This window comes from Diabrotica virgifera, chromosome 9 (genome assembly GCF_917563875.1).
Source record: "Diabrotica virgifera virgifera chromosome 9, PGI_DIABVI_V3a".
Classification (NCBI taxonomy): domain Eukaryota; kingdom Metazoa; phylum Arthropoda; class Insecta; order Coleoptera; family Chrysomelidae; genus Diabrotica; species Diabrotica virgifera.
The window spans coordinates 130,540,932-130,553,229 of NC_065451.1; positions in this window are offsets into that span (position 1 = coordinate 130,540,932).

Consider the following 12,298-nt stretch of genomic DNA (forward strand, 5'->3'; position numbering starts at 1 on the left):
AGTAGACGTTTCTGCAAAATAATTGACCATATCTCGGATGTGGACAAGCCAGAACAATCTTCTGCGAGGTGTATTTTTGAACGGCAACTATCGCAAGCTATTATTTTCTTTTCATCTGTACCGAGATCTTGGGAACAAGCACTACAATTATTAGCCATGATAATGGATAACCTCAAACTAAAATCTTCAAACATTTTAGCAATCCTGGGATTTTTGCGGTGTATTATTTATGGAATATAAAAAGCACCAACTGAATTAACTAGCACACACAAATTTATCAGTAGTAATTGCACAAGCGCTCTAAAATTCTATAATAATTTTAGAGATCGAGTGCAATTTGTTGCGATTATTTCATGAATAAAACTGTTCAAAACCAAAATTTTATTGTAATTTATTTATGTAAGTACAAATTAGTACAATTAAACACGCAGTTGTTATAAATATTTGATGGATGAAAGTCATCACTTTTATAATTTTTAAAACATTAATTGTCATTAATGTCACCGAATGTATTTTTTCACAGCAACGAAGGGCATCTGACGTAATATACTTGACGACGTGAAATTATCAAAAATTATCGATTTAATTTAGATTTATGTAGCTTTCTATTGGTCAGAATCTCCTATGAATGAAATAATCCTTAATATGCTTTTCAAACTTAAAAAATTATAGGAAAAATACGGCAGCAAAGGCTATAGCGGGATAAGATGGTCAAAAATGCTCCCGCACCGATCAGCCCCGCTACTTATTTTTTCGATAAAGGATATAAAATTATGCCCTCATGCAAATTTTTAGCTTCCCAGAGGTCCTAAAACGTCTTAAATCAAGAAAAGAAGAATTTTTAGGTTTCATTTTTTTGTGGGCGCAACTTTACTTTAAAAAATCTGAAAAAATTAATGATATATATTTTGAATACAAAACAATCTATTTTTTTCAGATTTTTGTAATGAAAAATGAGCCCAGGAAAGATTTTTGAAATTTTCAAACAATTTTTAGGTTATGATAGTATGATTTGGCCAACTATATATTTTAGGATTTAGGATCCTGACTACAACAACTGAAAAAAAAAACTAAAATTGTAAATTTTGTCATAAAATTTGGTATGTGGGGTTATAATAATATTTGGAACAACTTTTCCAAATAACTTTTATCGATATCTGTAACACGAAGCAAATCGAATCGCATATCGAAAATTCACCCTGTTTGTAGTAGGCCGCGTTTAAAATTTAAAGTTCAGTTGACTATTTTAAAAATTGTGAACCATCACCCTCTATGACTGTGCAAAATTTCAGATCTGTATATATTTTTATAGCCGAAACATAGAGGTGTCTTCATCTTAAATGCGACACCCTGTATCTTATCAATTCGATAATTTATTGCAATTAATATAGTCGTATTATTTATAGATTCAAAATATACAATCAAGGTACCTACTGACTAATTCGCTAATTTTATCATAAAAAATTCAAATTGATTGCATTGAAGTATTGAATCAAATTAATGTGTATTAATAAAAAATAATGTTTATATAATTATGTATTATGTGTATGTGTAATAATATAATATAATATACTGAATGAGTTTTATGTATGGAAACCCTCAATTATCTCGGAAATGGCTTGCACGATTTTTATGGATTGTGGTGGGTTGGGGTTTTCTAATGTGGCCGATATTATAGTAATACTTACATTGTTGTCAGATCTTCCGTTTTTCTGAAAATCTAATTAACTTTCTTATTTCAAATAGAACACCCTGTATATTTTTTGCGTTTTGAAGTCTTAAGAAATACTGATTATTTTCCATGTTATATTCCCTATACCTAAAGGCCATAATTTCGGAGTTATTGCTACATTTATTTAAAAAAACTTTTTAAACAAATTATAAAAATCAATCCTTTCGGCCTGCGTAGACATTATTTTACGTTCTTTGGACCATTGGGAACAAAAAAGTTCTCTTGTAATTTTTCTATAAAGTTAATCGTTTTCGATTTATAAATAATTTAAAACTGAAAAGAAATCGAATAATTACGATTTTCAAGGTTAAAAAACACAAATCAAAAATATTATTTTTGAAACTGCCAAGTATAGAAATTCAAGCTAAAGCCTTATTTTATCAGTTACCAATAAGTAATTATTTGAGCTAGTTTCATTCTAAAATATTGTTTTTTAGTTGTTAATGATCGCCCGTCCTCTCATATGTGCTTCATTAACATTTAAAAAGCAATGTTTTAGAATAAAACGTGCCAAAAAATTTTATAGCGGGCCCCTGGAAGAATGGTTTTGGGTACTCCGCAGTTTCAAAAATAATGTTTTTTATTTTTGTTTTTGAACCTTGAAAATCGTCATTATTCGATTTTTTTCAGTTTTAAATTGTCTATAACTCGAAAACCATTAACTTTAGAGAAAAATTACAAAAGACCTTTTTTTGTTCCCAATGATCCAAAGAACGTAAAATAATGTCTACACGGGCCGATAAAATTGATTTTTATAATTTTTTAATTTTTTTTTAATAAATGTAGCAATAACTCAGGAACTATGGCATTTAGGTATAAAGAATATAACATAAAAAATAATCAGTATATCTTAAGGACTTTGAAACGCAAAAAATATACAGGGTGTTCTATTTGAAATAAGAAATTTCATTAGATTTCCAGAAAAACGGAAAATCTGACAACAATGTAATTATCACTGTAATATCGGCTGCATTAGAAAACCCCTACCCACCAAAATCTATGAAAAACGTGCAAGTCGTTTCAGAGATACTTGAGGGTTTTTATACATAAAACTCACTCTTTTATAAATAATATAATAATAATTATAATAATATTATATTAATACGCATTAATTGGTTCAATATTTCAATGCAATCACTTCGAACTTTTTATGATAAAATTAGTGAATTAGTCAGTATTCTCATTGAATATTTTGAATCTATAAAAAATACGACTATATTAATTGCAATAAATTATCGAATTGATAAGATACAGTGCGTCGCATTTAAGATGAAGACACCCCTAAGTTTCGGCTATGAAAATATATACAGATTTGAAATTTTGCACAGTCATACAGGTTGATGGTTCACAATTTTTAAAATAGTCAACTGAACTTTAAATTTTAATCGCGGCCTACTGCGAATCGACAAACAAGGTGAATTTTCGATATGCGATTAGATTTGCTTCGCGTTACAGATATCGATGTTATTTGGAAAAGTTGTTCCAAATATTATTATAACCCCACATACCAAATTTTATGATAAAATTTACAATTTTAGTTTTCTTTTCAGTTGTTGTATTCAGGATCCTAAATCCTAAAATTGGCTGTCCCGAGATGCATTTCGAGACAGCCAAAAACGGTTTTTTCGATTTTTTCGTTCTTTCCGCTCAGATATTAAAAATTTCGCCTCTGCTATTTAAAAGAACGGCAAAATGTACACAAAAAAATACTATTTAAAAGTTGGCCAAATCATATTATCATAACCTAAATTTTTTTGAAAATTTCAATAATTTTTCCTGGGCTCATTTTTCATTACAAAAATCTGAAAAAAATTAGGTTGTTTTGTATTCAAAAGATCTTGAATTTTTTCAGATTTTTTAAAGTAAAATTGCGCTCACAAAAAAATAAAACCTAAAAATTCTTCTTTTCTCGATTTAAGACGTTTTAGGACCTCTGGGAAGCTAAAAATTTGCATGAGGGCATAATTTTATATCCTTTATCGAAAACATAAGTAGCGGGGCTGATCGGTGCGGAGGCATTTTTGACCATCTTATCCCGCTATAGCCTTTTGTTTGTTTTGATTAAACTAACCTCACATAATAATAATCACAATTAACAAAATACGATAGGAAACCTATTAAACCCTTATTTAACATAACACCTACTGCAACTAAACCCTTTCAAATTGTACACCTAGATTCAATTACCTTAGAAAAAACAAAATTTTTAACTATTTTTTTAACTAGATTCTTTTACTAAATATGGTCAATTATATAAAAAAAATTCAGCTCAAGGTATTGAAGTAGCAAATGCATTAGTTCGATATTTTACTCATCACTGCATACCAGAACAAATAATATCTGATAATGGGACCGAATTAAAAAATTTAGTTGTCAAAGAACTTTTAGAGCTACATAAAGTAAAAGCACATTTCATAAGCTCTCAATATCCAGAATCTAATGGAATTTCTGAGAGATTCCATTCAACCATAATCGAACATATTATACTACTAAATAATCAAAAAGAGTACAAAAATGACCATACTGAACAAAAAATAAATTACGCTTTACTTGCTTATAATAACAGCATTCATTCAGTAACAAAAAAGAAACCAAACGAGTTAATTACGGGACATATCGATAATAATAATTCTCCTTTTGATATCAATATTGAACAACAAATTTTAAATAATTATATTTCAAACCATAAAGAAAAAATGAAAATACTTTATTCTAATATCAATAAATCCTTGCAAAACGTAAAAGAAAAAGTAATCTCTAAAGCTAACGAAAAACGAGAAGAATTGCCCGAAACAACCCCTACTAAAATATTTGTGCGTAATAAGCAATATCAAAGTAAAACAAAAAATAAATACCAAGCTGAAGAAATAAGTAAAATTAACCCTACGTTAGGCGCGTCGTTATTGCTGACAAGCTTAGGCGCGTGGTCTACGATTGTAGACCAATAGTTTTTTGTCGTATAATACCGGATTTTGGCAAAATTAACAAATTAGTGGTTAATAACATGTTTATTTATGTTCGCACTTTGATATTAAATATGTTTTGTTCCTTGGCTTTTCTCATTTTGACAGTGGTAAAATTAAAAACCAAGTCATGATTTTTTGGGTCTTTATTCGCAAGTAAATGAAAATGGTCACAAAAATAAGCTCAATTTAGTAAAAAACACAAAATATTTTTTATCTTTGAACTTATAGAATGACCAATAGGGATAAATAATAAAGAATAGAACTAAAAAGTAAAAAAAGAACAAAACTATTAAATGGTCAAAGTGGCACAATTTTAGTCCGTCAAACATTCAGTGCAAATATCCCCAAAATGATCCTTAAATGCAAATGTGTCACATATTTGGCATGCCCTTCTTGTTGACATATTGCAAATTCATGCACAAATACAACTTCGTCCCACGTAATTTGTTGGAATATTAGGGGAAGGGGGTACGACTGCTTGAACTCCGAGCAGTACGCGAGCTCGTCGTCTAAGTTCTCTTAGCAGGGAAGGCATAGTTGATCCATATTCAATTTGCTGTTTGATTAGTTCCCATGCTAAGTTTTCAATGAAGTCGCTTCTTGAAACATTTTCATTTATGTTATTAGCTTTATATACACAGCAGGCTACATATTAGCTTTATATATACAACTAAAAACTGGAACGCGCTTAGTCGCGTGGTCTACGGTTGTAGACCAGTGCTCTTTGAATAATGGTAAAAAAATAATGCAAACAGATCGGCGGCGTTTAGCAAACTGAAGAGTAAGTTGGAAGTATTAGTGACAGCTACTAAGCGGGATGGGGGCGTATGTGCAGTTTTATGCAATTGGCGACCACTTAAAGGAGAGTGGTCTACGATTGTAGACCACGCGCCTAACGGAGGGTTAATAAAGAAAGAATAACCGCGAAAATAAAAACTCAACATAAAAATACTGCCAAAAATATTCATTTTTCTAATGTTAAACGACCTAAAAGAAAACCTTACAAATTTTCAGGTACCTCGCAATCCGATGCGCAGCAATCCAAATAAAAGATGTTACCCATAAGCTAGGCATATTACCAATCAAATTGGGACCTGCCAAACTTCGAAAATCTAGCCACACTTCTGTCCATTACTACAACTTAAATCCACTTTTAGAAAAATATGATAACTTAAATATGCAATATGATCACCTAAAAAATAATCTTTCTAATTGTAAATTTTTCAATAACGAAACAAAAAAATTATGTTAATTTAGTAGAATACGTCAAAGATAACATTGAGGAAAAATTTGAAAACCTAAACATACATACAAAGTTACAAAAAAATAAAAGAGGTATAATCAACGGTTTCGGTTCAATTATTAAAGCTATAACAGGCAATTTAGATGCTGAAGACGGCGAAAAAATTAACTCAATACTAGAACACTTAAAGACAAACGAAGCAAACTTGCAAAGCCAAATCAATTATCAGTATTCGCTAAGCCACGAAATTATTAGTAACTTTAATGAAACAATTCAAAATATTCAAGAAAATGAAATTAATTTAAAATCCAAAATTTTAGCAATAAAAAATATAGTAGACTTCCAAACAAATCTTGAAAACGTCAATTATTTGAAAGACATGTTTAACGAAATTATAATAACATAAGACTTATAAAACGCAGGAGTCAGAGAATGGCGGAGAAAAACTAGAGACAGGAAAAAATGGAGAGAAATCGTTAAGAAGATAACATAAGCAAAAGGGACTGATCCTCCCAAGAAATAGGATCTAGAAAGTGTTTGCGACTTAGCCCCAAATCGGGGTGTGCAGTCACTATTCGCACACCTAGACCTAAACTGAGACAACTCAAAAATCGTGAATTTTAAGTTATCCTTGTATTCGAATGCTCGGTGATCATGCGAAACTATCCAACATAGCAGGTTCAATAAAGACGTGAAAGATGCGCCGTTAGACACAGTTATCATTCTTTTGTTAAATATACGCATGTCAGCCCCTACTACCTAAACAAGTCTATTGTCAGTTGACTTCGCTAGCTTAGAGAGTGCACGCATTACAACACAAACGAAAAAGCGGACATTGTAAGTTGTTATAGTTTTGAGGAAAAGGTGTACCAAGTCAATTTGAGTTGTTACACTGTTGGTGAATTATTCTGCTAAATACTGCGCGATATTTAGACTTGTTCGAGTTTTGTTTGATAAGGTATGTAAATATATAGTTATTATTTTGATTTGACTTTGTTTTGATAGATCAACATGTAAATTTATCGTTAACCTACTTTAGTTGAAACAAATTTGTTTTAACGGTTTTCTATACACAACGTGACATTTTACATGTTTCGCCGAAAATCCTAAATGCTATTTATTATTATTTGGTTTTGAACTATACTGATTTCGATAAAATTATGTACTACCTTGTTTTAAAGAATTTTTTTGAGTTAACCCACTATTGTTGGCCAAGTAAAACAATTAATAGACACTTTTTTCTTTTCAGGAAAAAAATGAATCGAGGCCGTTTGCTTGTCAATATGTTAAAAGAACAATATAAAGACAACCCATTACCAGTTAATGAACCAGAGTTAGCAATGTCTTTAAATGTAGAAACACAAAAAGATAAAGAAAATGGACCCATACATATTGACGTGCTGACCAAACCATGCCATAGCCAGCAAATTGAAAATGATCTTTGTATTTCCCCTAGTGAAGAAAGTTTCAAAGATGACTCTGATGCTGATCCAACGTATATCCGTCAAAAAAAGAAGGTGTGGCCTAAAGTATTTCATAATAGTTCATCTTCGTCTTCTTCAAGTGGCAATACGTCATCTAACACTTCAAATTTTAGCAGTAGTTCTGATTCTGAAAGGAAAGTTTCTGAAAGGAAAGTACTCACGGCTTGCGGCGAAAATGTAGACAACGCTGTAATATGAAAATTAACGAAGAAACAAGGCAAAATATATTTGACACTTATTGGGGCCTAGCCGATGTCCAGAGACAGAGGGAGTATGTAGTCAGGCATACTAGCGAAATCAAACCAAAATACAGGTAAACTAAAAGGGAAGTTCCCTAGGTTGGCTGTATACCATATAGTTAAAAAACTCGTAACATGAAATAAAAACCACTTCTATGTAATTGGTATATTTATTAAAATTTAAAAAATTCCAATGGATTGAATAAAATGTGTCCAATTCAGAACGTTTTTAGACCTATCGGTCCATCATCAGTGAATTTGAATACTTGCTAAATAGCCCCAGAACCAAACAATGGTTGAATTTATAATTCGATTTACATTATTTGAAAGTAATATTAAACAGGCTAAACGCCGATGTTAGAAGATATAAGCTCCGGGAACATGGTGAAACCCTACCAGGAAACTTAATCAACCATCTTAGGCCAACGCTGACTTCCTATTACATGTACCATTGCATGTACCTAAAGTTACGTAGAAAAAAGTTGCAGAACAATATTTACTAAATAACAAGGAAAATTGCCCATAATTGCTGTGGGTGGCGAACTTTTAAAAATCACAAATTTCGAAAACTATAAATCCTAATCCATTCTACCAAACAGAATTTTAAAGAGGAAAGATGTAAGTTTTTGTTCTGTGAAGCAATGTCTATACCTATATCCCCGTGGTCAAAAGTTATGGAACAAAAAATAAAATTTCTTTCTTTTGGGTTTTTTTGTTCTTTTTCTTTTGAATATATTTTTGTTAATAAAAGTATCTTTGACTTTGAAAAGTGATATTTAGATAGGAAATTTAACCAGGAACATTTTTTATGTAGACGTGTTTGTACCAAACGTGCATAGAACTCACCCTAATGTAACCTGTGCCCAGGGACTAATTCACCCTTTTCTCAAAAACGCACCCCTTTAAATGTTAGCACTCCGCGGTTTTTTCATGTATAGATGTCCATTAACCATATGAAATAATAAAACTCCGTTAACGTTGTAGTTCCTTATAGCTATTTTATTTTGAATATAATCAATAGCCTATTTCAAAGATTACAGAGTTTGGCATCTCTCGGCTATTATCATTGATTAATTTTTTAAACTTTTCCACATTTATTTTGGATTGTTTCTATACCTGTCTATTTTGTTAAAATAGAATCGCTCTTTTTTTAGCTTTAACATGTTTACTACCTCATTCCTGTCTCTTAAAAACTTGCCATTTATGTTGTTTTTCAATGACGTCAATACATTTTTTAAAATCTTTATAAGCCCTGTCACGCTGTTTAATTTGTTTTAACACCTCATAATCAGACCAAGGTAATTTAGATTGAAACTGACATGTTACAATTGGTATTATGCCATTGTTTACATTTTCACAATTTTGCAAAATTTCCTGGTAAATGATATTAACATCAACAGAATCCAAATTAAAGTGACACAGGATAAGACTAGTTTTGATTTTATCCAAGTTTTGAATACATAAATTTCTAAACTTGGATATATTACAATCAGATATATTATAACTACTATTATTAGAGATATTTACTGAAATAACGGAAAGATAAGTAATTTTTGGACAGTTGTAAACACAAGCACTTATATTATTTTGATTAGAAAGCACATAATCTACCAAAGTTTTGTTAGTGTCAGTAATACGAGTAGGATAACTAATACACTGTTGTATCCCCTAAGTCGAAAACAATTTTTTTATTTTTCCCCATACAAATTACTAGCTAACAAGTCTATATTAAAATCACCAACTAACACACAAGGATGGTTTGTAGTAAATGAAGCATCACATATTTCTTCCAAATCTTCAATGAATTGAGCATCAGAACTAGATGGTGAATGGTATAAACACCCCACCAAGTGGTCCATTGATATAAAATCAACTTTTATTACTTTGCACCAATAATTATTACGCAATTGAAATGTTTTAAAATTTGAAAAATAATAATGTTTGTTGATGTATAACATAACACCTCCAGTGTATCTACTCGTTGGGTCACAGCGAATATGGCAATAATTTTCAAGTTTCACCTCTATATCTTCAATATCTGATCTCGTCCTAGTTTCACTCAATATAATTATTTTGGGGTTATAACAAGTTATGGATTCTTGAACTTGGTCTCTATTTTTTACTATGCTTTGGGCGTTGAGATAAATTATATTTGAATTAAATGGTATATTAGGGTTTATAAAGTGTTTTTTTGAATGGATTTCGAAACGATAGTTGGTTTATTATTTATATATCTAATAGTTTTGGTAGTATCACCTTTACCAATCAAAGTCTGTAGTTTATTTTTAATCGTTTTAAAATATTCCTGTTGAGATTTAGTTTGATCACCAAATATTCTGATGCTTGGAATAGAAATTAATTGTTTATTCTTAAGAACAAATTTGGCATCTTCTTTTGAGTTAAGGATAACTTTGAGCGGCCTACTCTTGCTACCCACATATTTTCCCAAACGAAACACTTTTAAATTATTTTTGTCAATGTTAAAATTATTCAATATTTTCCCAATAGCTGTTGCATCTTCAAGATCTTGAATCACGTTCTACTTGCGTTTTTATTTTTGATTCATTCACGTTACAGACAATTATGTTAGAAGCCCGAATCTGCCTCTTAATCATCTCACATACATTATTTCTTCTTTATCTTCCCTAGTGTCAGGGTCATTAGTGCCAACAGAATCTGATATATTTTTTAAATGTTTGATTTCTAGCTCCATATGATCAATTTTCGCAAGCAATTTAGGGATAAGCCTTATCCCATTCTGACAATCCTCACAATAAAATTTAAGTAACCTTTGAGATCCATAACTTGTAGTTCTCTGGCATTCAGTCCGGAACACTCCCTATGTGTCGACCTGGTGCAGCTATCACAGTTTATTGTAAAATTTCCAGTTGAATTTTTACAAATAACACACTCCATTGTAAACTTTCCCAGTAAATACCCGTACTAATGATGTTTTAAATTTTAACGTCCACTTGACACCGCGTCTGTTTTTTATTTTCTATAGTATCTTTATACTTGTAAATTATACTTAATAAAAATTGCTTCTCCCGTTCGCTATTATTCGAGCATCTAGGTCTCTTTAGTGTTTTTTCATTTTATATTCAAAAAATACACATAACCAAACAACTTTCAACCTCAAAAACGAAACGAAACTACTTTTTTCTTTATTAATAAACAATGAACAATAATGACAAATGAGATTAAAAAATTGTTGCTAATTAACTGCATCAAACCAAAATATTCCTAGAATTTACATGGTTGCCATAGTGCATCGCTGCTTATCTAAGCCAACGTTTAGTTGATACGCTGCAATGTATATATTTTTAACGGAGTTTTAAAATTTAAGCAGTTCTAGATAACTTCTCTTAAAGAGTAAGTCGGTGCAAATGGCCCTTAGTTCCTAAGTTTAAGTTAAATGTATTCGATTTATTTCCTATTTGGTTGCATCTGCTCAATTTGTTTAACAGTAAAAGTATTTTCTGTTTTTTTTTATTTAATAACTTTTTCGTACTTCCGGGCCTAAAGTGACAACTTCACTCCCTTGTGACAGGTACTAAAGTGTCACATTTAATCCCTCCGGGATTAAATATTGACGAAACTCCCGGAACGATTAAATCACAAACAAACGAATTTAAGGGATATTTTATTGAAAAATATAATTAATTAGAATGGTAATTAACGTTAATATTCAAATTAATATTGTGACAGTTCGTCATATTGACCAGTCTTTCCTGGGTTAATGCAGCAGGTAACTGACGAGTAACAGATAGGTCCTTTTCATATTGAACTGGTGTTTGTTTCGAAGATCCTGCGGAAACAGGAAGCGAGAATGAGGACTGTGGCATAACTAAAGTGGACGAGTCGGCGACTTGACCAAATATTTTATCTGAAATTTTTTGTTTATTTTTAATAGACGATTCAATATATCCCTCGGCCACGTTGGAGGATTTCCATCCTCCATGTCTCTTCAGCACGTCTATTGTTGCTCCCGAATCAGCTAACAAAGACGCAGATGTGCGTCTAAAACAATGTCCCGTATAAGACGTCGCATTTTCTAATTTCAAGAAAGCTGCTATTTGCCGTGGAATTGTACCAAACATGTTTTTTCCTACTACTCGCGTAGTACATTCTTTGTTGATGTATTGAACAAAAAATTTTGAATGAGTTGTCCCTGTCTTTCGCAATGCCACATATTTCCGAAATATCGCCACAAAACTGATGGCACTGTTTTCTGAATTTTTGATCACAAAATTTCGGTCAATTTTATTTTTGGTGTTTCTAATCGCAATTAGGAAGGAATCGCCCAAATCTCTCACATCGTCGATTTCTAAATCAACCAACTCTTTTCCACGACAAGCTCCCGCAACGCCCAAAATAAGTGCAACCTACAAAAAAATTGATTTCTTAAAATTTCTGAATATAAACAAATTTCCAAATTTACCTTAAGCATTAAATATTTATCATCCGGAGCCTCCCGTAAGAACTGATCTACCTGCTCAGACGTGAGAATTCTTGACTTCTTTGGCTTAAATCCCTCATTTCTTCTCTTCAAAAAAGCTAATAATTTTGGAAATTTACTTATATCAATATCTTCTCTAATGTTAATAACCGATTTCAGCATTGAGTAATGTGCC